Source organism: Manduca sexta, chromosome 27, assembly GCF_014839805.1.
Source record: "Manduca sexta isolate Smith_Timp_Sample1 chromosome 27, JHU_Msex_v1.0, whole genome shotgun sequence".
Classification (NCBI taxonomy): Eukaryota; Metazoa; Arthropoda; class Insecta; order Lepidoptera; family Sphingidae; genus Manduca; species Manduca sexta.
In genome coordinates, this window is record NC_051141.1 from 6,946,898 (window position 1) to 6,970,865 (window position 23,968).

The 23,968-nt window shown below is 32.8% G+C and overlaps 1 protein-coding gene across 1 annotated transcript in view; it reads left to right on the forward strand.

Annotated features, from left to right (window-relative positions):
• The window catches only part of LOC119190882 (carboxyl-terminal PDZ ligand of neuronal nitric oxide synthase protein-like), a 203,451-nt gene that overhangs the window by 67,450 nt on the left and 112,033 nt on the right, over positions 1-23,968 (forward strand). The gene's annotated exons all lie outside the window — the stretch shown is intronic.

The following is a 23,968-nucleotide window of genomic DNA, read 5'->3' on the forward strand; positions in this document are numbered from 1 at the left end:
TTAATAATAATTTTGGTCTCATCTTATTTCTAACTTATAGTCAGTTAAAATCATGAGATCATAGATAGTCTAATATATTAGAGGTAATAATAATATAATATACACATTGCTTTTAGTAAAAGGACATAGCTACGCGCTTGTAAATTCCAACTTATTGATGGGAGTCCCAAGCCTATATACCTAAACTACCCGGCTTTCTACTATAAAAACATTATCGGAAAACGATTTAATGTGAATATTTCGGACCTTACCACTAACACATTCCTTTTTATCGATCAAAACTTGTAGAGCGTTGACACGACTTATACATTGCTCTATACATTGATGGTACACAATGTAAAATTTTAAATAGCATCTCTTTAGTATAATCGTTATATGTCTAGTTAGCAATGTAATTTAGAGACGTCATTATTTATTTTGTATGTATGAATAAATAAGTGTATCGATAATATAAAGTGTAGTTAATATAATTTATTAATCATTTATATTTCTGTATGTACGCTATAGCAATAAGCGAGTAACAGGATAAATTGAATTAGAACAGAGGTTTCTTTATGGTAAAAGTGAATTCATGAGCCGTGAAAATATGAAACAGGATTAACCGTTTGTAAACTGATTCCGTCATTATATCTGAAGGTAAAATATCTGACCGAGTGGTTTTTGACTCAATATCGAATTCTTTGTGTTTGACTCATTTCGACTTAGGCGTTGCAATAAACCTGTCTTTATAAATTGTTGTATTGGCATACCTACTATTTGGTACACAATAATTGTTTATACTGAAGTTAAGGTATAGTGATATATTTGGAAAGCGTTTAAATATATCTATAATATTATATTAATGAATAAAATGTTAATCGATTTAAAAGTTTAACATGTTTCAGCACTCTATATAATATCCGGTTAATTTTGTTAAAAAAATAATTTAATATAAACACTTCTAGAAAGTTTGATAAATAGCCCAAAACATTTAATATTTAAATGCAAAATTCAAAATGTTCAATAGAAGTCGAAACACTTCGCTCACTCTCCGCATATCACATTATTTCGATTTTATTCGAATTATAGCGGTGAGCTTTTCGCTTTCCACGGGCGTAGTGCTCGGAAAAATCCTCTTTTCGGTAGTTTTTCACTTAGCCGCGCTGTGTCGAAACTTTTATATTAGACGACGAGAAAACTTACCGCTCGGCGGTACGTAGCCTCTCTTGCTATCGTTTGATCGACCAGAAATCAGTAAATACGATGCTTATTACTGTTTATTATAAATAAAAAATATGACACTATTTTTAAATGGTATAATAATGATTTAACAAATTATAAAGGCGAATGTTTTGGAAAATGATTTTGTGTTTGTTAGAAGTAAACGCTGCAAGAGCTCTATAGATAAATTTTACACATGAATATATCATATATGTCGGATTAATATATTGGTATTTTTTTCAGAAAACGCTGAGAATAGCTCTTGTATTTCGGGTTAAAATACCACGCGGGTGAAGTCGCGAGTACCAAGTTATAAATAAATATAAAGTTCCTTTTATTATTAATATGCATGTTCATATGACAGCAGCGTAAATTTAAAAGCATTGACCATTTGAATTTGCCCGGTATTCAGCCATATCAATCTCATCTCTTAACTACATAAAAACAGGTTCCGTTATTGAAAGTACTGCAATATTTGAAAGATAAACGTTTAATCCTTTTTAACTCTTTGGTACATGGTATTAAATAAACAGATTTAAGCACACAAAGAGATTATAGCTTTAAATTAACCAACTTCAAAAAGGCCTTGTTCTTCATTTCGCAGGATTATATTTTAATAGATTACAGTGTGAGTCGTGTCTCGTAAAACAAAAACAGAGCTCAACTTTCTTCATTAGTGCCCAATATTTTATTCAATTGTTCCACCTGGCGCAAGCATTTCCTTGCAACTGCATTAAGCGATGCTATAACGATAAAAGATAAAAGAGAAAAGAAAAGAAAGAAAGAAAAGATAGTTTCCATGACAACTAATGTATCGAAATATATAGACTATAACATATTTTTAATATGTAAATATAACATCCTCTTTATAGTTTAGCAACACAAAACCAGTTAGCTATAGCAACACTTTTAAAGCGACCTTCACCTGAACGGATACATGTTTCTATCCTATTAATGCTAAAATGGTCAGCGTCATTTGAATGAAAGAGCGGTCGACAATTATAATAATAACGAACATTAATTCGGTATTTATATAAATAAATAAATTCAAACACACACACACACACACATACATACGCGCACACACATCTTTTATTCCCGGAGGTGTAGGCAGAGGCGTAACTGGTACCTCCACTTTCCATTGTTTGCATTCTGTCCCATGATGTGATACGGGCGATCTTCTGCCATCGGGCACTAATTCCGGATTCCCGCTAATACTGAATAGAAAAAGCCAATATTACCCAACCCGGGGATCGAGTCGACACCTCAGCAACAGTCGTACCGTAATACAACTACACCATAGATAGTAGATAAATTTTATTATATCTATGGAAAATCTTGTGGAATTAAAAGAAATCAAAATAATGTCTGTTTTAAATACATATTTATTTAATTTTTGTAGATGAAGAAGTGCCAATTACAATAGCCTTTTTAGGTTCTCAAAAACATATGTTTTGTACATCGCGTTTTATGACTTTTATGAACTGTTTTTATAAGCCATTTGATTTATAGGAAATGTCTTCACTTAATAACCATTAAACCATTCACTTATATAAGATAGAATAATTAAACATTAGAATCCTGGATACAATTTTGGTTTATGAATAATGAAATAAGGCCAGAATTTAGACTGCCTCACTTCTGCATGTAAATTAAATAAGTACAATGAGTACTTTTTTATAATTCAATTTTATATATGAACTATTTGACCCGACAGACGTTGTTCCGTCTTAACTATGAATTTGCAGCGCGCATTCTGTCAATCGCTGACAGTTATTTTAAACAATTGACAGTTATAAAAATTAATATTTTCGTTAAGTTTTCTTAAATTTTCTAATTTTCCGCGCAAATTTTAATTTTTTTTTCTTTTATAAGAACCTTCTACAGACAATAACAAACACAATAAAAAAAAAATATTGTGAAGTCGATCCAGCTTTCACGCGTGATGGGGTGACCAAGGGAAATACGTAGTCATTTTTATATATATAGATAAGAAATGATATTCTGCTAGAAGCCCAACTGAATACTTAGACTAAGGGTTTTCTTTTATCGTCGAAGAAAATTTACTCACATATGTAATTAACAGATATTTTTCTCACTCAAACCAATGACCTTTTTGAACCATTTTGTTGATATGAACACTGAATTTCCTATAACAAAAATAAAACTTTTATGCACTTTGTTATCTTCTATAAGTAAAATGTCCCGACCAATAAACTTAGTATCCGAAGACTGTTTTACAAGTTTCAAGTATATTTTATTTACAGTAATCTTATTAACCAGGTAATATAGATAGTTCTCATTTTATTTCCATTTATTTGTAAGTATAGATTTGCTTGTGACTTTTGTATTCGGTCGGCTTATACATTTATGTGATGAGTAGCATTTACTCAGAAGATCTGAATCAGGCTCTTAGTATTGCAGCGTTGGGATGAATGCGCGTCGACCCGTCCTGCTGATACAATCCCTGTGTGCAGTCAGCTGTGATCCAGCCCGACTACGGTTCCGTACCGCGCTGACCAAATAATCGTCGATCGTCCAGTTTAATTCCATTTACAAACTTCGTTTAGTACCAGTAGCCCACAATGTCTAAAACGCGAAGTAGTAAATGGAGTTTCGTAATCACTTCCCAGATAGAGTGCTTACTTGTCCCAATTTGGGACTGGGGGATTTATTGGGAATTCGACTTGACGTGGGAAAAATTACCGTTACTTAATCATGTTTTTATTGGCACTAGTGAGATTTGAGTGATATTACGTGGACTTGTAATTCGCAGTACTTAAACACGTTTATACGGTATAATAATAAACGTGGCATTGCACCTATATTAATTTAATAATTTTATACTGTGATTAATAATAATAATATTATTTACAACAATGTTTCATATCTCATTAAGTTATCCGCGTTTTAATTCCTGGATGCCTAAAATTTTTGGATGTGTAAATCTTTCCAATGATTAAGATAATTTAAATAATTTATTTAGTCTTGATATATTTAAGCCAGTTGATTTTATTGAATGATGTTCTTTAACAGTTTTATTTTACATAGCGAAACTGGAAACATACTATCTACTATACAAATATATATTGTGTTTAAAACATTAAAAATACACTGTATTTTTAAGTTTATACATGTGAAAATTGTCCGCGTATTCTGTTAATTAAAATATATTCTGCTGCACGATTAAAAACCAAATTATACCTTCCCTTTGTCACACAAAAGAAAACACTCGAGGGATGCATACATGAATAGATTTGGTGGCACATAAAATATAAATTTACTCGCATAAAACGTGGTGTGTCCGAAACATTTTGTAAAACTAAGCGCTTGTACTGAATAGTTCTGCATCACAGAATATATGAGTTGTATACGTAGTGCATTCAGTGCAGTTGATCCAGCGATAGTAGCCTCAATATCGGTTCCGAGCAGAGCTTGTGGGTTTGTTGAGCCGATCCTCACTTATTGCGTTGGTTTTCACGATAGCAAGTGGAATCTCTGGTTTGTTGAATCTACTACAATGCTTAAGCTATCATACGAGATGACAGTTGGTAATTTTCAGTTTATTCAATCACTGCGGCAAAGGTATTCATTTAAATTTGTACATAAATACTTTTCATTTTTTAGCTTTCTTATATTATATTGCGCACCTATGCAGTGATACTTAATACTGAATGATATCGTTCTTAATATATATATACGAATCAGGCATGCCCCTGCACGTGTCGATGCTATTTACGAAGATAAAAATGTAAACAATTCGCACAGTTACCTACATTTGTACACAGATTTGTTTGCATTTGAAAGGATAATTCTATATTGTAGGGCAGTGTACAGTCTTCAAGGCCTCTTGAGGTTCGAAGTCAGCTAGTTCCAATAAGACGATGCAATTATTGCGTAGAAAATAGGAAATTATGTTTTATTGTCAAAGCGAGGAAACGTGTAAGTGGGGCTTTAATGTTGATGGGCCTTGCTGCCCAGATTTTAATTCACAATAGTTTAATGTAAAAGAGTACTTCCTACTTACCCGGCAGACAAATGTGTATTGTGTACATACAAAATTTAGACACTAAGGCCCAAACAATAAGAATTACAATGATGAAGAAACCTCACGGACTGAAATGCGATCTGGTTTGATATTTCACGGCTATATTTCCTATAGAAAACGAGTGCCAAAAATTTATGAATTTTACGAAAAACTTCCCTCAATATGCGCAGTGGACTATTCAATATTTTATTTATTTATGTTAATGTACGATCATAAAAATATTATATTCTTGAATAATGTAACTTCTATTGTGCCGCAGAATATAAGACACATAAAATATTTATATAAAATAATATATACAAAGGTAATAATAAGAATTTCCGCAATATTATGAATACAATACTAACATATATTTTTGCGACATAAATGTGGTGAGCTTCAGACAACATCTTTAATGAAATAAACAAGCAGACTTGTTTATATGCAATATACGTATTCATTTTGTTTTGAATAAAAAAACATAATGATAACGGTGTAGGCTTTTCAAAATGTTGCGTGATAACTGAACAAAGTTAATATTTGAATATTCATTGATCAAAAGTGTCATATAATATTTGTGTGAGACCAATAGAAATATGTTTTTAGAATATACTTAAGGTAAATATTACATACTTTCAAAGATGAATGAACGTGACGCCGGATAGCCGATGTGAATTGGATTTTGAATTGAAGTGACAGCGTGATGAAGGAAAGGGTAGCTCCACTTTCCAGTGGCGGGCACTGTTATTATCCACAAATACATGAAAATTGTTTGCGATTACATTATAGCTTTTTACGAATAAATTTGAAATTTGTATACCTAAAACGTTAGGGGTTTATTTTTAAATTTATCATAAAAAATCATAAGTCTCATTTAAACTATCGGCGAGTAATTGACGGAATGGCTTGGCGAATAAATATGACAAAATTACGAGTAACAAATACACCCGAATTTGCTGTTTACACACTCGTACTCCTAACTGTTTGTCTGTACTCGGCCAGTATCTAAATCAGAGATTAAAGTAGAATATAACAAATGAAAAATGTATCGCGTTACGTATAAAACAGTTTATTTATTTTACTTTAGTATTCGGAGGGAATAGTTTATTTGGCGGATAACTTTTATCGGATGATTGACTATCGGCTTGATTCATAATGCACGTATAGCTATTTGGATGAAATTGGAACGCAATAATTGAATTGCAGCTGAATTCCTTTTTTAATATTATTAAGTAGAAAAGCAATTAACGTGATTTTGTAAAATAAATATCTTTATGCAATTTCATAACATATTTATTTTACACTAGAATTTGCTCGCGGCTCCGCCCGCGTGAGAAAGAAATCCGGAATAAAAATCCCGCCTTATATTTTCTCGGGATAGAGCCTACGTCCTCTTCCCAGGATCTCAAATATATCTATACCACATTACATCGAAATCTGTTTTGGATATTTTTTGAGTTTATACATACAGACAAAGAAATACGGCTCGGGACTTTGTAATAATGTTTTAGTATTAGTGTTTTTTTTGTTGTAAATTTTTAATAGTTATTAAATACTTTTATTTGGATTTGCTCTCCACTTTTAAGTTGATGTGCGCGTACTAGCTTATAACCATAATCAGACTATGTATACAAAAGACTTTTAAAAAAAAATAAAAATACAAAAGATTCAATGGATAATTGATGACAAAAAAAGCCCGAAGTTTCTTTCTACCTTTCTTCTCCGGGTAGACATCGTTTAGGTAGCTAGTGAAAGGCTGGTAGGTTAGCTAGGTTAGGGCTTTTATCGTCCTCACCGGTGAGAATCGCGACGCGTTTCTCCCTTTATCTTTAAGATTATTTCTTCTTTCCTGCCAGCCCGAGCTGGCTTCATTGTTTATTTTTAGACTTTAATTTATTTTATGTCCAATATAAATTGTCTTCGGTTTATATAAGCGACTTTATCTAAGTAATAATTAAATATTCTTATGTAGCTTGACTTATCATGAGTGCAACTATGTCCGCCTACGTTATGAATAAAGCAGATTTTTTTTATTTTTTATTGTTTTATAATATTTTTTTTAGAACATTTAAGTGGAACAATTCCGTCATACGTGATTGTATACGTAACTTTAATTGTGGCGCATGCAACATTTTTCGTTGATGCTCTTGCTCCTATTAGTCATAGCGTGATGTTAAGTAGCATTCATACCTTTCCTAGCCATAGCCGTCCTAGACAAATGGGCTTCCAACACTAAAATATTTTTTCAATTCGATCCAGTAGTGCTTGAAATTAGTTCAAACAAAAAAACTCTTCAACTTTATATTATACTATCAATTGTATAGATATTTCCGAATAGCCAACTGATTGTGTGACATCAGCATTATTTTATTTATGACTAGCTTCCGCCCGCAGCTTCGCCCGCGTGGATTTCGGACTTCAAAAATGGAGCCGGTCGCGAACGTTCGAGAATGTTCGTTTTACGAAGCTACTCGCTACGTGATTCGCTAGCCTCTAGGTGCCAAGCAAGCCGCCTGCCTATGCGTTCGCGACCTTATATATATACAAAAATAATCCTTATAGCATGATTCAGTATTCACGCGTGATGGCTTATTATTAGCGTATTTCATGTATAACTTTGGTGTTTCTATACCGATTTCTATGATTTTTTTTTTATGGAATATTTAATAATGTTAACTTTTTTAATTAGGGATGACTGAGAGTGTTATAAACGTAAGAGTAGACAAATATAATGAGAAAGCTTCGAACTGCTAAGCTATCGGGAGTTACAGGTGTTATTGTGAGTCAACCATAAAAGATAGACATATGCTGTCGTGAGATATTTTTTACATAATTTTAAGGAGAACATTTCCGTCATACATGATTTCTGTGTAGCTTTAACCATTAAGGCTGCACAGGCGACGGAAGCTTAAAAAATGGAGTAACTTCTCCCGTTTTCCCAACATTTCCCTTCACTGCTCTGCTCCTATTAATTGTAGCGTGATGAAAAGTATACTATAACCAGCACATGAGTATGAAAAATAATTGTACCAAGTTTCGTTAAGATCCGTCGAGTAGTTTTTGTTTCTATAACGGTTATACAGACAGACAGACAAAAATTTTACTAATTGCATTTTTGGCATCAGTATTGATCCCTAATCACCCCCTGATAGTTATTTTGGAAATATATTTCATATACAGAATTGACCTCTCTACAGATTTATTATAAGTATATATATAGATTGGTTTGTTTCGCCGAGGGCTAATCATCTCTCGTCAGTCGACATTCCATTAGACCCCACTCCACTTACCATCAGCTGCAATGGAGTTAATTTTCCGTATAAGTAAAAAATAAAAAACTTTAGATCTCTTTGAAGTATTGTTGACGCGTTGGTTTAGTTATTTATACCATGCACGCTACGTAGACTGGCCTCCTTTGATATTAAAGCGAGTGGGGAGGCTGTGTGCAGCGTGCAATCCACACACTTCAAATACCTTTAGACCTTTAGGCGTCGCCGGTTGAATGCAATGTTTATCTATAACATAATTATGGCGGACGTTCAATCTAAGTTTATTAGGTTGCACTGGAGACATTTAAAGAAAAATACAATATAGCTTTAAAGGCAGTGTTCATACATGAATTTATTAGACTATATTACGCAATGACTTACTATAGTGATAAATTAACAGTAATATATTGTTTCTTAATTTGTCATTGTCGTTTCTCCTTGCTTATTTCCTTACTGGTGTTTACGTAAATACGCTGTAATAAAATGTGTTAAAAAGCGTACTGTTATCATTTTACTATAAATTTTACATATAACAAACATTCAAAAATTATTTTCAAGATTGTCGATAGTAACTTCAAACAAATTTTTAGATATTTTTAAGAACCAAACTCACTGAATTATTCAATTGTTGTAAATTGTTTGTAAAATACGCGAGCAATACATAAAAAAACTAAAATAATATTTTTACCAGTAAAATATAAACAACTTGGAAATTACCCACATTCATTTAGCCTTTAAACTGCTTTACAAGACAAAGGCGTGATGCAACATAAATAGAAAACAAATGTTCGTAGCACAATACTATAACAATATATCGCGATTTCATATAATTGTTCGATTTGAAAGGGAAGCCTGTATTACCAGAACAAACAATTTCTATTGTATCAACGTAATAACTTGGAGCAAATAAAGCTCGTTAGGAGTACTCGTTCACGGCATAATAATATTTGTACACCGGACTGGCTATTTATCGAATCTTGACATATAATATTGATTTCAAAATATCTATTCTTTTATCCCTATACTAAACATCATTATTTATTAATGATCACGGAAGATGCGGACTTGTAACAGTACTTTGAACTATATTAGATTCCATAACCAGATATTAGTTGCATTCAATCACCATCTCCGGTCTGAAACTGGCCAAAAACCTGAGTGTCACGTAAACAAAACGGGTTATTGATTTCGAGACGCCAGCATTTATGCCATCGGTTCACACCAAAATGGCATGTCAAATATTTAGAACATGCACGTGCATATACAATGACGTGTTTCAGAATCCGCAGTTAGTGTAGTCTCCAAGATTAAGATTTCATAGGTTTATATCGTTAATAAGTCATACGCGCGGCAGTCGGCACACGCGGCACTTGGCAAATTAAACTTGTGATTTGTCGACTCCGGGCTGCTGAATTTTTTATGCTTAAACCCCTCGTCTCAGCTAATTGTGACTATATGTGTATACTGTATAGGAATGGAACATTAATCATTCCTAATCGATTTGAGCTTATCAAGAATGAGACTAGACATTTTAAATAAAATAAAACTAAAAGACGGGTTTTCATTTGGTTTAATTTTTTGATTTTAGTTTTTATATTCTCTACTACAGGCCGGTTCAAACGGGCTAATTTTTCTGTTCACAGAAAGGAATTTGGAATCAACATAAATACACACATTTAAAAAGATGCAAAAATTTGATTGTTTATATACGTTATAATGAATTAAACTGAAGTTTAAAATGTGTTAATGAGAGTAGGAAAATTACAAAATAAGTAAGTAGTGACGCGACTTTAACTACCAACGCATGGGGAATGTATTCAGCGTTCGGTATTTTTAAAAAAATATATTGTAAATTCCACCTCTTTTGAAGTTGGTTAAAACGTTTCTCATAAGTGCCGCATAGTCGCTGTCAACTTATTGCCAAAACGTACTACAACAGAACCTGCGCGAAGTTTCATTCTAAAAATAAAATCCTATAAGTATTACAAATGCGAATGGTTGTGGAAGTGTTTAAATATTTAGATGTTTGTTAAAAGTAGACGCAGCAACCGCTCAACGGATTTGAATAAAACTTACCACTTACTTGCGTACCATGTCCTGAATTAACATGATATAGGCGATATTTTATCTCGATTATTTGCTCCTGTCGGAAATATTAGATTTTTATCAATTCGATTCTTAGGTATTTATCGTTTCCCTCGCACAAGTGACGTTATGGATAGGTATATTGATTTAGAGCCTTATTTAACGGGAAACGCCTCGGACTACTATAAAAATTGTCCACCAACATGCTGATAAACCGAAATTATAAGGCGCGATGCCTCGTTAGGCGATCTCAAGTCAAAACGCAAATAGGCACTTAATATGACCAATGATTTAACAATGCAGATAACTCGCACTGAATACAAAGTAATATTCATAGAAGTTGGCAAGGCCGATCATTGACCACCCCATTAACAATGAATCGTATCGTATTTTTGAATGTTCCACGGTCTGTGGCCGGCAGTTTATCAACCGATACAATTTTGGGTTTGATGTATGTCGCTGGAGGCGTAGTTGGGAATTGGACGGGAGGATGTACAGAAATATTATTAATATTCAACTCTATTTTAAAGCTACTATAAGTCCTGTACATTCTTTGTTAGTCGTTTCAATTACTGTAATGCATGTATAATAATTGTAGTAGTACGTAATAGTTTTGTATTTAATGCATCGTAATTATATTTTAGTATTTGCAGTACCTACGCACAAGTAAGTACTTTAGAGTTAAATCGTTTCGCTTGAAGTAGCACAGCATAACTCACATTGTTAAAACTAACTTTGTCTTACACGAGTCTAAGACCGACCCTCAGCAAGTCGGTCGCCATGAATTCCAACTTAAACGTGTCACCTCCACGCTTAATGTTCTGTCAGATTCAGGTAGCAGAAACTGCGTGATCCAATTCAGCGTTCAATATTAAAATCGAATAAATAGCTCATTAGTTAGGAACTGTTTTATTACTCGGATATCAAGTTTAATTAAAATAAAGGAAATATTTTTATTTGATATTGAAATATATTTAAAAACATTTGAGACAAAATTTATCCATCAAATAAATTATAAACTGACTACTCAGTCAGTTTATAATTTATTTTATAAAGTTTTATTTTTTATACATACCAATGCTATTATTGTAATATGCACAAAATGTTTGTTATTTTAGTTCTGTACTTTTAAATCAACCCTTGTTAAATATGATTTAATATTACGATTTATTTGTATAGCTTAGCAGTCTGGTTAGAAACCTCTACTGCCGATGTTGCACTCCTTTTAATATTTTAATTACATTTATTTCTATTTATTTTTATATAATATGAATTAGATTTTAACACCACAACCACAGTTGTTTCAATAAGGCACACATTGGAATTGTACAATGTAAATACTTAGTTTTGAATTTGCACTGATTCACGGCGTATAACTTAAAATATTCGGACAACTTTATTGTGAGAAAAGTTCCTTATTTTCAATATTTAATGATAGAGACAGATAATTCATTGGTAAATTTATATTCCAGATGAACTCTAGCATACGACAGATCTCCTAGTTTGACCCTTATTAAAAAAGAACATGTAAGATCCCTTTCCATAACCTATTTTACTCGTAGTTCTAACTAATAGCCAAAGGAGAACGCAGCCTTGGATACTGCACCTGCGCGTAATAATAAAACATTCCTTGACGTAAGGTTGCACTTCCAACGCATGAGGAATATATGACATCTATGATAATTAGTATATTAGTCTATAAACACATAAATTGCTGTGATATGACTTGAATGTATATCCAAACATATGAGTTGTATATTGAGTACACATTTGTGTTAGCGTGACATATTTATTTGCGGTTGATGAAATAACCGTGTCTAGGAATCAAATGACAAACTTTTTTTTGATCATTCTACTTATTCAGTTTCGGCAAGAGAAATTATTAAATGGCATTTGTATCTGACCTTGGTACACAATAATATTAATTACTATGAAAGTTTTGCACATCATAACCACCACAAAAGTACGTTAAAATATTTTTTTCTATCCCTGTAACATTTTACTCAAAACATATAGAAGCATTGTTACTGTTCACCCACGCTAATGGAATATAACAAGTAATCCGTCCATTACCTGAAGTTTATCAATCGCTAGATAGGAGATTTCTCCTTGATCGCGATCCGAACTTCCCGGAAGCGAATCAATTAATCCATGATCGAAATAGATTTTGTAAAAGCCCACGTATTTAGCTCACACGACAGTTTCCCCTAATCAATATTCTGTTTGCCACCATTCCAAATTGTTTGCAGGAGTGTCCGTGCGGGACCGGTGTGTAAACGGCACGTTTAATGGGTTTGTATCCCAAAAAAAAACCTCCCACTAACACGACCAAAGCACTATCGTGATCGTTGTGCATGCGATAACATTTTGCTGTAAATCACTTACTAACACTAACATCTATGCTTAAGCGGTTAAAGTATTCGAATAGTAAAGGTTTAGGAAAATATCGGTGGCGTAGTTGCATTACCTACGCGGTATGACACCACTCTGAAGTCCCGGGTTCAAATTCTGGGTTAAACAAAGTGTCAATTTTTTCGTTCAGTATCACCCTGGAGTCTGATATGGTGATAGACTCGCCCCTTTCGCATCATGGGATGGAACGCACTTGGCCAAATGTGGGTGTCCTGGTCGGACCTCTATCTGCCCTTTCGCGGCTAAAGGTCTTTATGAATTTGTTTATTTAAATACATCTAGGTTATTCATATTAAAATTACAGTTATACAGATAAAATTGGGCTTTAAGGAAATATTTACTATGGTAAAACGTTATCTTTTTTAAAGACTAGCTTTTGTTCGCGGCTTCGCCTGCGTGTAAGAACTTTCCGGGATAAAAGTTCCGCTGTATGTTTTGCCGGTATAAAGAATAGCTTATGTCCTTCGCAGGGTCTCAAACTATCTCCATACCCAATTTCATCGAAATCCGTTGGGTAGTTATTGAGTTTATTCGTATCATAAAAATAGAATTATCTTTATAACATTTATATAGGCTCGACCTCAAAATTCAATTCAATTCAAGTAAGTTTGGTTTGAAGAGTCAAAAGCTAATAATATTTTATTATTATTATAAAAAATTAAATTATTATGAACTCAACAAAATTGCATGACTGCTCATGTGAAAAGTTTGTCTTCTATAAAATATATGTTTTAAGTTCGATACAATGTAGGCATTGGTGTGTGATGAGATAACGCTGTCAGTGCGTTTCTAGAAATAGTTATTTTGACAGCATTTTCAATGTTACTTTTGCCCGTTTGCTGTTACAGCTTCGTCATCGCAATCGTTTATTATTATTTTAAAACAGTGTCAGATCAGATGTAATTCTAATCACGTGTATTTTTTCTTTTTTTTTGGGATATTAAACCTTTATGTAATATCATATTGATTGTTACCAGTAATGTGGGAATTAAAAAATACATAACTAGCTCTGTTATACACTAAATAATATTTCTAATTTGAAGGAGAATTTGCCTATCTGTGTTCGGAACTGGTCATCTCTTGGGACAGGTTGGGCATATAATAATTAAGGCGTCATTCGGGATCTGTACGAACTGGTAGACATAATTCTCCTTCAAATAAGCCTATTATATTTTATAACAAATAAAAAACTATTTACGTTTTTTTGCAGAATTACCTGTCTAAACTGTCATACCGATTAAAACCTCCCCGTTCTAGTTTTCCTTCCTTATATCGAAGAGAGTATATTATGACTTCTATCTTCTATAAGTTCCAAATAAATTTTCATAACAGCAGATCCAGCCATCTATTTATCGATTGTCAAGTATTCATTCAGCTGTGAATAAATCAATGTAAAATGCATTGAAACTTCCAGAGGAATCGAGTTGGAATAAAAGCTGGTACAAAATAAAATAAACGTCACATCGGAATGGGATCCACTGCATATAACATAGTATTTGTAATGTATCTCGTTCACACCGCATTTTAAAACATCGCGATCGTGAGGTATTCCAATGTCGTTTACCGTTTCTGCTTAGGGTTGCGAGGTACTGACGTTAGTATAATGTGTCTTTGAATTCCCTGGTGTCGCTTTTCAATGGTTATTGTTGAAAGTATTTTTGAAATTTTCATTGACACAGTTCCGAGTAACACTTGAATTATTCTAATAGCTTCCTGTGTTAGACGTGTGTTAATCTCACGTAATTCTCTTTCAAAACGATGGTTTGGCAAAAGCAGGACGTAGTTATTCGCGGTGCGCGACTCGCAGGCTGCAGCACCGCGTAGCGATATATAGGATTTTATATCGCTACGCGGTGGACTTTGGGGGAAGTCTAAATATAAAACAGTATTGCTTTTTCACGACATTCTTTGTATTTCCAAATAACTAAGCAAGTTGATTATAAAATATTTTTATTTTAGTTTTTCGCTAGAGATGCTGTCATATATACCAACACCTTGAACTAACACCCTCCATATTCCGCAAATTGGGAAATATGGGTTTTCGTGCTATTTTCACGTCACTACCATTATAATTATGTGCTATGATAATTTTCGAGGATGAATAATAAGAATTTAAAATCATTACATTAAATGCTAAATCAAGAACTTCAGTACCCCACAATTCCGAAACATTTTCTCTCAAAAGACACACAAAAAACACGAAAAAGGGTGTTATTGTTTCTCTTCTAAATTAAATTAGCCCTAAAGTTGATAAATTACGGGAGTTCTTTATAAGAAAACGACAAATGTACAAAAAGAGATACAAGCAATAGAAATTCATAAGCAAATACCCAACGCAATGACACACAGCTGGTTTCTTCAATAAAAAATACAATTATGATTATATAATATTGTATAGCATAGATATAAGCGGAAACAGGTGTTCTGCTTTATATGTCAATTACAAAGGGCTGTAATCCGAAAATGGTATGGCATTTGGTTGCAGGCTTCTGTAAACCTGTTTTGCGGTCGTTGAATCACGTTCGCTGTATTTTCTTATGTATATTATGGCGTCACGACGTGCCGAACGCTAGTTCATGAATGATCTATAGGATAGAATTGTTACGATAAATTCAATTTTACAATTGTGGTAGGATTATGTTACTTCCAGCTCTTTTAAATCTGTTATGCTTGTGGTTCATGTTGTTTACAAATTATTGTAATCGAGTTTCGACAGTGTAAAAGCAATGATGCATTATTTGAGGTTTTAATAGTTTGGATTCTAATTGTATTTTATCAGTTTTTTATATTTTTCGGGACTTGGGCTATTTCAGGCGATGTTTACAATCCACACATTTTCGGGACAGATAACTCTTCCATACTTTTATGCTGCTGTCGGATTATTTTCAAACAAAACTTGCAGACCATGAAGTTTACCCATCGAAAACTAAAAACTAGATAACAGACTCCTATATTATTACATATTATATTTTTCTCTTCTTCAAGACACTATAAGCTCATTCTGCGTAGATCGGACCACCAACAGCTAAAATTTATATAAGTTGTATATTTGTAAAATATAGTAGATATTGTAACTTTGATTTTACGGATAAATAACACCTCAGTCCCGCCATGACCACGAAGGCTGCAAAATCTTCGAAACGTCGGGAGAAAACTAAAATATTAAAACTGAAATAAAATCCGAAAAATAGTTTAATTTTAATGTTATTCTCTTTAGTTCTATCTACCCAATAAACATCCTAGAAAGGGCATTAAATGTTACGGTGAAAAAATATGTACCTAAGTTTCTTGCGCGACATTTCTATATCTTCCCATATTAGGCTTAATTGGGTGCTGAGTTATAATAGCGATAACAGTGGGTTGTTAGAATGTATTGTTACTGTCCAGAGGTTTATTGCAATAGCTGAAACAAAGGAATTTGAACAAATATTTACTTTATTACGTAGAGTAAACGGTATAGGGGCTTTACTGGACGGTATCTAGGTCTCGTATGTTATTTTTCATTCATTTGTATTGTTTTTATGGTGCAGAGATAGTCAAAATTAAGTCGATGTACTAAATAAGATTCAAGTCATCTTGAAGTGTAAAAAAAACTAAGGCTAACAAACAACTAATCATTAAATTACAATAACTTGCATGATATAGTATCGACTTTGTTTCTGTTAAATTGAATATATCCACAAAATAAATTCAGGTGGGACGTATAAATTGTATCCCTTTACAGGTATTTAAAACATTTTTTCGTGTAAAGAAGTGGACAAGAATGTAATAAAATCCTTTTGCAATTGGCCCGAGGCTCGACATCAAATGCGTAACATCCGGAATGTATTGATTAAATTTGAACACGGACGAACAGGCCTACGAGCACTGAGGTATCAATTTTGTGGTCATCGTCCAATCCATCTGCGCGATTTATAGGCGCTATTTTGTTGTGGCCATTCCGGATCGTATAAAATATCATGCAGATTCAAAGATATAGAAGTAGTTGTCATTTCACATAGTATATAATATTTAATACTACCATCAAATTAGTCTATTAGTGAATTACGTTTTATTAACTTGTAAAAAAAAGTAATATGCACAATTATTGTAATTAGTTTTTCTTTTCTACAGCGATACAATTATGAAAAGAATTTATGAAAAAATAAACACTGCGTATTGTATTTTATTTTTCGTTCATTTAAAAATGAGCACCACCGAGCTCTGGACGTAAGTAATATTAAAATATATTCGCGGATAAATGGTTTTAAATATAATTAATGTGGTCGCTTGGAGTTGACAGGTATGTAATGCAAACATTGACTGTAGTTTTATCACATAAAAGTGAATTCATTCAGCAGCCAGTCTTTTATTTATATGTTTCAAACATACCTATAAATTAAATTGCATTATTCCTAAACGAAATTTTTAAATGAATCATAATCCTACAAACAATAAGTTCTTTTTATTGTATTTTATATACTGCGAAATGACCTTTCATTACTTTATTTTATGCACAACGATTCGGTAATCCAATAATATATACAATAATGAGTACCAATGGTGACATGTGAAGTCTCTCAACATGTTTTATGAGTGTTTTTATACATGAATTGAAATTTTATACATTGTACAATGTTTATAACAATCACATTATAATAAACCAATAATATTTGGTATAGTCTCCGTTTCATATTAGTCTAATTTTGTTTAAGTAACGAAGTTAAAAACAATTAAAGCCGGAGCACTTGGACTGATATCGATTTCATTGCGACGGTAGTAACGTCTCGTGAACATTATAAAGATGGTTCCATGAAATAAAATTTATTGCGGGCCTAGAAGCCACCTGATCCTGACGTCCTAACTGAATAAAATGAAAAAGAAGTTGCCCCGAGGAGGTTACTTTCAACGAAGCCAATAACTGTGGTTAAAAGATATCGAGAGTTTTGAAAGTTATTGAAAATTTTTGCGGGTTCGCTTCTGTTAACTTTCTATTATGCCTTTTCGTATTTTTTTGATTTAAAGTATTTGTTTGTTCAGAGTGTAATAATAATTGGATTTTTGCTTTGGGCCGAGTTAAATTTATCGGGTGTGAAGGTGGAGGTCATTCTAGCCGGGTGTTATCGGAGACCACAATATCACGTTCTGGTCTCTATTATCCATTATCTTCATTATGGATCTCGAGCTATTTGTTACTGATTCGGTCGTACGTGGTTCAATACGTCGTTACAGGTATGATATAACCGCTGTATGTGATTTAAAGGAAAATCATTTATAACTTTATTGTAGGGGAAAAAATGCAATTTCAGTTATACAAAAATCGAGTTGGCATGCGTTAAAGAATATATCAATGAATCTTTTACACATATATCCGCTCGTAATCGTTAAGCTTGTTTCATTAAACAGTTTAAATAATACACACCTTCATTGCTTGTATATTTTCGGTATCCAATGCAATACGACGAAAAAAATCACAGTTATAAAAGAAAAAAATAATATTACGCGTGTCAATAATCCATTCTTTATCCATGAAAATAAGGTGTAGTAAATTATGTTCCTATGACCTTTTATGTATAAAAAAATGATGTGATAACAGGACAATAGGATTGGGCGCTCTTCTGACAGCCATTAGGTTTGCAGTCAACACTTTGATTTTAACAAGGGGTCCGTGAAACCCTCGTAATCCGTTTACGCGTCACAAGAGGCCCTTGTGGCCTCCGAATTGCGACGTTTTGTCAAACGTCTTAGTACTTAGCTTTCTCCTTGTACAAACAATTATATTCTATACATTAATAACATTTTAATCTGTAACGTTTCAAGTTAACTTAGCTAATTGGCAAACAATGCGAGCCGGCTCAATTAGACCGTATCAGGGGTGAGTCGGAACCGGCAGTCACTTTGGTAATTTTTAGTTTGAGTAGGGGTACGATGGGCTGGGTTTAACAGTTTTCAAAAAATGATGAAAAAAAAATCTTAATTGATTAATAACCACTAACCATTCTCTTCCTGTATAAATTAGTGCAACAAAATACATATATTCATAATTAAATAACATTCTTATAAAAATTATACGGCGTACGGCGTGGTCGCTATCCGGGCGGTTAAGTAAAATATACTCTATCACCAGCATTACCACCACCATATATCCTACTAAAGGCAACCAAAATTTTACGTAGTTCAAATTTTTTAAATTGTTAGAAGAAATGATTTGGGTGCACAATATATCCATTATCCAGTCAATGTCTGAATGAATGATTATCCGTCTATTAAGACACTAGCTATATATATATATATATATATATATATATATATATATATATATATATATCATGTGAAACAACATAAAATGACATTCCGTAAGAAAATAGTTATTAAGTTAAAGTTTGCGGTAAAAAGGCCGTGTCACTACATATCCCTGTTACAACAAGCCCCTGGTTCCTCTACAGCGACACGGTTAGTTTTGCTGCGGGTGGAGCCCAAAAGGCCTGTTCGGGCTTGAATAAATTCCAGCCGGGTGACTCAGAGAGGGTTTTGAAAGTGGCTGCAGGCAAATAAGGCCACCTTGTATTTCCGTTAACGGCCGTGTGGATTAATAACCGGGCTCGTGCCATTCCCGCAGAATTTTGTGTAATCAAAATAAACTTAAATGACAGGAACGCTGTACTGAAAAGTCAATTAAGCAAATGATTTGATGTTGTACGTATGTCAACAAGTATTTGCATATACTCGAGCTAGTAACGTTTATTCAACATTAGATGTTTGATAGTGTCTTGTGACGTTTGCCTCAAGATCAGGTGGAAATAAATATGCAACGAGAAGGAGTACAGAAATAAAATATGAATAATATTTGTTACAAATATATTAAATTCGCCGCTCTTTCGACCACTAGGCGAATACTAGTTATTATTGAAAATGAAAAATGTTTATTTTCGTTAACAAATGTAGGTTTTACATTATTAATATGCTTGTACGAATTACACAAATTTTAATTACAGTTTATTTCTTTTTCTCAGGTAATTGGAGTTAAAATGTTTCAGAGAGCGTTTACAAAAGGTAAATAAAGTGATTTAAAAATTACGCAGCCCTGCGAACGTACCATTATTATTTTTCACACTATTATTGTTTTGCTCTTAATACTGAGTGGTATTTAATTTATTAATGAATTATACGTTATCGACTTGCCAAGCGAACTACAAAGAAAGACATTGTCTTTTGAATGAGATATGAATTAATTTCGATACTTAATCTAACTTAAATGATGATAATTCTAAAGCATTAAAAACACTAAAAATGATAACAAAGTCTATTTTTCAATTTAAAAGTGATTCCTTTAGAAAGGACGGTGTAATTAAGTTTGCCTCTGTTAGGTTGCGGTAAAATAGTGAAGACGAGATTTTTTAAAATTAGGGCTAAATTTCATTAGTTATTAAGACGTCCTTAGGGTGCGATTTTTCTTTAACCGCTTGGGTTGGCTTAGTGGCCTTTGTATTTGGTTACTCAGAGTGCCTTGGGAGCAAATTTCGTGGGCAAATTGAAATATAATTGGGTATTCTGAAACAAAAACACAAAGTTTTATATATGCCTTCGAAGTTTTGTGTTTTAATATTGATTTTGTCATTTGGCCTTAGTCTACCACGCTGGCCTAGTGTGGATTGGTAGACTTCACACACCTTCGAAATTCTTATAGAGAACTTCTCAGATAGAGTCCTAATCCCTCTCAGTAGTAAAGGAGGCCCGTGCTCAGCAGTGGGCAAAGTATATAATACTTATACAGGGCTGATATTATTATTATTTTTTTTTTTTAACTTAACGTTTTCTCGAAGAAGTTATTCTTCGTTTTTAAACGAGACTCACGGGCCTAAACCAAGTCAGAATCCTTTTTACGGTAAGTGAGAGATGGGGGTTTCTTCTTGGAGATTATTATTATTATTATTTGTCATTTGACATTACGTTTGCAACTTATGACCTTTCACCCTGTTTTTGCATAATGTCACACTTCCTTGCCCCCTTTAACCTTAACGTGTGACGTAATTTATGGTTGGTCCTTTAGTATTCTTTTACTGAGCGGTTTCATACATCATTTTTTGGCTCTCTTTGGGGATGTCTTCTAATGATGTTTACATCATTATGACGTTCAGTACTTAGAGAGACTAAATTGAGATTATGATGATTGAGAAACCATTTTACTATATAATAAAGTTTGCAATCAGTGACAGATTGTAAACATGTAATTAATTTTAATGCAAGGGAAAATCACACCTTCCCTGTGTGTCCGATATTGAGATGCTAATATAATGCAAAATAATAAAAAAAAAAACAAGTTTATCTATATAAATATAACGAATGTATGTTTTATTGGAATAGTCAATAATACAATATAAACTTGCCTAGATTCGTAATGTTATATTTCAACATTCAGTTTCGAAATTTGAGTGATTAGCGACATAAGTTTCTGGCGTCTAGGCGTCTACTACTCGTGGGATTAGATTATTGTTTAATATAAAATCTCTATTACAACCCGCAAACCAATTATTAATGAAAACATATCTAAGTAATATAAATAATATATTTATATACGAGCATCTGTCTTTTAAAATTAAGCTATTTTAATCGTCTTATTATACCATACATCGTTTAATAATTCTACCAGGTTACAAATTTGCTACTTTATTATTACATATACTTGGTATATTTTGGAGATACGTAAATATTTAAAATTCAAAAATGAGGTACGATGAAAGGTTGCTTTAATAATTGAGTGCTCTCATTTTGTGTTCGTTTATTAAAAGAGGCAGAAATAATTATTGCGCAATAAATTACTGGGTACAATGACTTCAATTGAGTAAATTACTTACTCGCTTGTAAATGAATTCAGTGAAGAATTAAGGTCATGCCAGGAAACCGGAATCCGTGCTTAAAGAATATAGATTCCAAGTAAAATTGTGTATTGTAGAGGTAATATGGAAATATTTTAATTCTTTAGTACCTATACAGAGTTTAAAAATCATTATGGGATAAAAGTGTCCAAAAGTGAGTGCACCAGTTTCGCCTGTGCTTATCCCTTCGGCTACAACAGGCGTGTGAGTGTGTGTGTATGTAAATTGATATGTACCTTTGACAAAAAAGTATTTTTGAGATTGAAGTTCAAATGCAACAACAACAGCCCATAATTCAACGAGCTTATGTCAAACTATGCATATAATTGATAATATTAATATTGGGTTCTTCATTATTTTTGGTGTTTTATAATCCCTACTAATTGAATGTTTCTTATTTTTATAAGCAAAAGCAACGCTTAAAGAATATGACTCACATGAAAAATAACATTGAATTATTCCGTTGAAATGTTTGCGTCCAGATCTTTTTAATTATAAAAAATATTTCATTTTAATATCAGCTAAAAAAATATGTAAACGGAGGTAAATATTTTCATCGAAATTTTTCGTTTTCATTCGATATGTTGATGCTCTTTTCATTCCAATAACAGCAATTTTTCTACATTATTAATCCATAGGTATATTTCATTTTCGACTTCGCGAGATTCGAGTTCCTCGTAATTCGTAATTTTTATTATTTAATAATTTTCGTACATGCATGGTTTCATTTGATTGTCCTAACTCTCTATCTATAGAAAATATTTTATTATAACGATTAAAGCAATTAAAATTACAAGGCTGTTTAAGACAGAAGCTGATCTGATCTGATCTCAGGGTGACAAGCGCTGGGTAGTGCTATAGAGTATTTTCAATTTTGCAATTCAAAGTTATGACGGCATTGACTGTTTGCTATAAAGCGGGACGTGCTCAACTAGTTTTTCAAAAATGTTAACCTGTACCGCGGAATTGGGATTGATTTATTTTTAGTACTTTATATATCGATATAATTATAATGATTACTATAAAGAGGGTCACGTTAAAAACTACAGTATAATTTAATGTTTTAATCGTTTTGTATTTCTAATTTAACGTAAGGTTTAGTGGATTTTGATCCATTTGAATTATATATTATGATACACCACTAGATTTGGTACTAGATTTGGCGTATATTTGGTGTACATAATATATATATTTATATGTAGGGAATTAATGAAACTATGTTTAATTTTCTTTTAAATAGTTTTATTAAAAGTATTTGAACTATCAATTAACTATTAATTCGTAGTTACCACATATACGCCATATTATAACACTTATATAACAAACGAGTGATTGCCCTGCATTGTTACTGCAACAGTGCGATTCGATTAAACTTCTGTCACCCAGAGCTGTGCGTGTGACATCGCGAGAGACATAACATCACGGTACAGCTTTTCCGTTAAATACGGACCAAAACAGAACACGTGACCGCAACCCCTGACCTTAACACACATTACTTTCAGGGATATCTTTGAAAAATCGTTTTTTACTTTGACGTATATTTTTTGTTTCTCTTTCTTTATCTACCTTCGATTTCTTCAACCGCTATTAAATCCAAATCCTAGGTTTCTGACCGGTCCTAGTTTATTTTTATTGGTTCCTTACTTTAAAGGGGAAGTTTATGAGATCACTTTGTTGTCCGTCTGTCTGTCAAGATCCCTCTTTTCGGGAACGCGAAGAGATATCAAATTGAAATTTATACCTAATATAAACCTACGGTCTACGGTCTCTTTCAGATGTGAAAAAATAAAATTCATAAATCAAGAGATAATATGATCACTTATGTCACATATTTTCACATATTTTGCGATTTCACAAGGGAATCAAAACTTATAAGTGGTATGTCCCGTTGATCTAGAATCATGGAATTTGGCACAAAGTAAATATGTACTATTATAGTAATAAAAAATGCGTATTTACTATTGTGAATTCATTATCGGTAGTAGACATAACCGCATCAAGGGTACGAATCGCAAAGCTAAGTTTGTCAGTCTTGAATTTATATTATTACCTACAAATTTGTAAGGAACCCTCAGTGAACAAGTGAAACTTGCACTTGTCCTGTTTTTGATTCCAGGGCA